This window comes from Periophthalmus magnuspinnatus, chromosome 16, assembly GCF_009829125.3.
Source record: "Periophthalmus magnuspinnatus isolate fPerMag1 chromosome 16, fPerMag1.2.pri, whole genome shotgun sequence".
Taxonomy (NCBI): domain Eukaryota; kingdom Metazoa; phylum Chordata; class Actinopteri; order Gobiiformes; family Gobiidae; genus Periophthalmus; species Periophthalmus magnuspinnatus.
The window spans coordinates 28012433-28017543 of NC_047141.1; positions in this window are offsets into that span (position 1 = coordinate 28012433).

A 5111-nucleotide genomic window follows, 5' to 3' on the forward strand; every position below is an offset into this window, starting at 1 on the left:
AGACAGGGGTGTGATTTCATGAGTTTCTTCTTCCCGTTCCTTTTCGAGCTTGAATACGAACAAATTTGTCAAATGTGCTTTAAGTGGACCTGATACATGTGCTCTAAATAAATAAATAAATGAAAAAAATGACAATCATCCATCGATCTTAATCAAAATGTAAGACAAAATTGAAAAAGTGCAGGACCTTGTGACCCCTTAGAGCAGACTTAAGTTGTAAATAATTTGTGAGTGATGCCGTTCTGTTTGTTTTCTGCAGTGTAAATGTTGAGCTCTGAGACGCAGGAGGTTCAGTCATGCAGACGCGGTTAAAGGGCGAGATGAAAAATAAGAAAATTCTTCCCTTTGTCTCTGTAAGTGCATGCTCGTGCCTGCTTCATCCTATAAGAGGGTGTTGAAATCTGCAGACAACTTACTCATTCATAATGGGCTCAGGACAATCTACAATTTTATATTTATATTTCACATGGAGTGTCTGTGAAACACAAACAAACTTAAAATCCACACATTCATTTAACATCATTTCTGTGGGTGCACAAACTTGTTATATTGAATTTAAAGTAATTTCATCTGACGACAACAACAGCGTCTTTGTGACTGAATGAGGCCACCACTTATGAAGCTATTTTGGTAAAACATCATTTCCTGTGGTGGAAGAAGTACTCAATTTTGTTACTTGAGTAAAAGTACAAATTCTGGAATAAAAATAAATAAATAAATTCTCAAGTAAAATAAATAAATAAAATAAATAAATAGTCAAGTATAATAAATAAATAAATAAATAATCAAGTAAAATAAATAAATAAAGTAAAAAATCAAATAAAATAAATAAATAAATAAATTCTCAAGTAAAAAATAAAATAAAATAAATAAATACATAAAAATAAACAAAAAATAAAATAAAAAATTGATAAATGAATAATAATAAAAACAATAAATAAATTAAAAAAAAATTCTCAAGTAAAGTAAAAGTAACATATGGAAAAATCTACCTAAGAAGTATTAAAACACTTAAAGAGTAAAAGTATTTTGCACATATTTTAAGTATTATAAAGCTCCAAATGTAGTGACTTTGATAAAGATTTGTTGCAATTTGCTGCATTTTGCTCAACAGAAACAACTGAATCAGTTGAAAGTTTTAAGGAAATAAAATGAATCCTCCAGCCTGTCTTAATACTGTCAACTTGAACAGGCTCTGTACTGTGCAAACAAAGCTAACACTCACTTTTATTAAAATAGGAAAACATTAAATAAACAACCTATTAAAATTCAAATGAGTTAAAATAAAGACTTCCCAATTATTTTTATTTGTAAATACTTTATTTTGGGACAGTTTAACATTTATTCTGCCTCAAAATTAGCATTAGCATTAGCACTGAGACATGATGCTCTCTTTCTAAACACAGTGTCACAAGTGTTCTCTGGAGAAGTATTCATTTTATTTGTGTTGTTTATAACTTGTCCACTGCCTTATCTTTAAATATATGTGTATTGTAGCGTTAATTGTCAAAAAAAAACCCATAGAGGTATAACTGGACAGGAAGTAGTGACGCTAACAGAGACGTTGCCGGGTGTCACTTTGCACAGAGGCTATTGGACTGTTGTCTAGAGAGAATATATAGAGTCAGAACTTGCCAAATCTGCTAGCACATACTACAAATGTTGATAAAAAATAAATAAAATGTTCAGATCCCTATCAATCTCACACTTCATTTATTTTGACCTCAACCCTACTCCCCCCTGAAGCCTTCCCACTCCCCCTAAAACCCCCACACTCTCCCTGAAGCCCCCCACACTCCCCCTGAAGCCCCTCTCCCCTCTGTGCACTCTGTGGTCCTCATTATTGCTCTCATTTGTTATGAGTTAGTCTGGACAGCGGACTCACGGTTAGATCAGACAAGGCGAAGCTGTTGTAGGTTAAATGCTCATTCTGGAGTTTTTATAAGAGGTGTGATTCATGCGTCTGGCTCTCGCTCCGTTTCATTTTCCATTTTTGTGCATTTTCAGAGGGGAGAGGCTGAGGAGGTCAGAGAATAGATGGAGATTAAGTGGATTATGAAGAAGAAAATGCATGCGAAGATTGTATGGAGGACGGGATAGGAAAAAAAAAAAAGACAGATCTGGACTTACGGATAAGCTTTACGTGGGTTTCAGATGGTTTGATGAGAAATTAGGACGGTTGCCATGGCGATTAGCAATTCCGAAGCAACACATTATCTTTTAACTTGCCGAGAACCATGAATACGCTCCACTCTCCACATTCAATCAATTACTTTTACCTTTTCTATCCTTGGTTTTGGTTGGAGAGGAGGTTGCTGATTTAAACAAGTTTTGGCGCCATCTTTCTACCAGTGGAGGCAAGACGACAGCGCCACCTGCAGCTCGACTTCTTCAGGACAGTTTCCCAGGTGTGTGAGAGTAAAACAGCCCCCCTCGTCACGGTTTAAAGACCCATGGGCACATTTCCGACGATGTTTTTGTCCTCTGTCCCAATGATAATGTGGTCCTCTCTTTTAATGATGATCCAAAATGGCCGATTTGAGTTGCTTCTGTTCTTCTTTGTCGCCTTTTTACTCTCACCTAGAATACTCTCCTGAAGAAAACGGACTGCAGATGGCGCTGTCTTCCTGCCTTCACTGGTAAGATAGCACCAAAACCTGTTTAAATCAGCTGGACATGAGCAGTCGAAACTGTCAGGTATGAAAACAAACTAAACTTGGTCTGAAAAATAATCCTAAATACTAAAACTATTCAGACTAGATTCTCATTTAAGCAGGTTTTGTTATATTTAAACTATTGTTCCTCAGGAGAACAATAGCCTGAAAAATATAACAGTGATGGTTCTCGATCTGGAGATGCTGAAGGAGACAGGAAGCACAAAAATAACTGCCAAAGAAATGTAAAAATGACATTGAACTGTTTTTTCTTAGATCAAATTGATGTGAAATGTTGGCGTCAGAACAACTATGTGCAAATAAGTCCTAACTCCAGTCACCAAAGTTAAAATAAGGAATGAAAATAGGACAACTTCAACCTAAAAAGTGAGAAGAAAAACAAGTTTATGTTCCCATACTTTCACTTTTACAATGTGGGATTTTCAATGCGCTGCTCCAAAAGTTAATCAAGTTTTTATCCCATTGGTCTGCACCTCCTCTCACCCTCAAATTATTCTTTTATGATCCTGGCAGGTCCTGGAATCCTGGAAAAGTCTTTCTTTTTCCTCAATTACATGTGAACATAACTGCGTAGCTGTATCTGGGTTTAGTCCTATTGTTCATTTACTTTAAAGCTGATTTAGTCCTAGTTTAGACCTGGTTTAGACCTGGTTTAGACCTGGTTTAGTACTGGTTTAGTCCCAGTATTAGCCTGGATTTGTCCTATAGTCCTGGTTTTTGGTCCATATAGTCCTAGTTTAGTTTAGATTAGACTAGGTTAGTACCAGTTTAGCAGAGATTGTGTCCTGGTTTGTACTTTTAGTCCTGGTTTAGAACTGGTTTAGTCCCAATTACCCTGGTTTTGTCTTAGTTTATAGGTGTGTGATTAATGATTTCAAGTTTAGTCCTGGTTTAGACCTGGTTTTAAAATTGTCTTAGACCTGGTAAAGGCTTAGTTTAGTCCCAATTTAATCCTACTTCAACCCTGGATTTCCTGGGTTTAGACCTGGCTCAGATCCATGTTTAGTCTTTGTTCAGTCCTGGTTTAGTTCTGGTTTAGTCCCTCCATTCAGTAAACATAGAAAATACAGTCTAGTATGTGGTTTTATGAATCAGCCGCTTCAGGCTTTACAGAAACCACAAATGGGCCCATGCAACACTTTTTAGGACTTTTCCTCCATTGATAACATTTTATATTTTGTTTTGAATTGTTAATCGTTATGGCAATGATCCAAAATGTTTTAATCCTTTTTGAAACCCATTGATAGTCTAATGGGTGGATGGGTGAGGCTTGTTTAATAGACAATAGTTGACTGTAGTGGCTTGAAATAACATGATTGAGATGACAAAGGAGGTAACTCCCTCGTCTTGCAAGGTACAGATTTGTTTGCAGTTAAATTATGTATATTTGTAACAGATATGTAAATGACTAAGAAATAAGTACGAAAATATAAATGTATTTGAATGTTTTTATGTTTATATCATATGCAACAGTGAACTTTAACACCATCAGCCAAAAACGTCAGTTCCAGGTTGAAACAAAACCTCTGCTGCCATCTGCTGGTGTTTTTATGCATTCACATTTTCTTTCCAACACTGTACATCTTTGGCCTTCACATCAGACCTTTCAGCATCAGTACTGGAGGGTAGACAAGATTATAGAGATTATAGAGCAGCAATGTGTCAGCTCAGATGGAAAAAGAACCTTTAGAATTATGTGGTGAATTATTCATGCTAAACTACTGAAAAGGTTTATGTCCATTTAAAATATGTTTTGCAGCAGACAGCAGATTTGCACCACACACACTAAAGTATAAAAGTATAAAAGATTATATTTATTGACACTGAAAACATCCTTCTTTGAGTTCAAGTCAAGGTGCATTGTGTTCAAGTTTAAAGTCTCAATAAAACAAAATACAAATGCATTTTAAAAGCAAAACCAAAAGGCTTTTAAAAATGATGTTGACATGCCCTGAAATGCCCTGACAGTCACTGCATGTGTTTATAAATATATATCCCTTTATAAATGAGATATGATATGATTTCAAACTCCATGAAATGAAGGTTTAGATGAGGAGCAGCAGGAGGAGCACTGAGGCCACCCACAGGACGCCTCCTCTGCTCACAGGAGCGCGCCCTCGGGTCTGTGGGTCCTGGCAGCCTGGCGCGTTGCTGCTGGGCTTCAGGTCGGTCGGGTTCCCCTCGAAATGTACCGGGAGACAGCGGTTGTCCAGCACCTCACAGGCCAGGATCAGATGCTTCTTCTCGCGCGTGACTCTCCGGATGCCGCAGGTCCCGGGCTCGCTCCGCACCGTCACAAACGTGAAGGGCTCCTGGCTGATGCACAGGTTCTCCTCGTACACTTTGCCTCCTTTGGGGGAGCACACGGCTTTGACCCGCTCCAGGTCGTCCGGGCTGAGGAAAGACTGTGTGGGCCGGTCACAGCCGCCGTGGTCC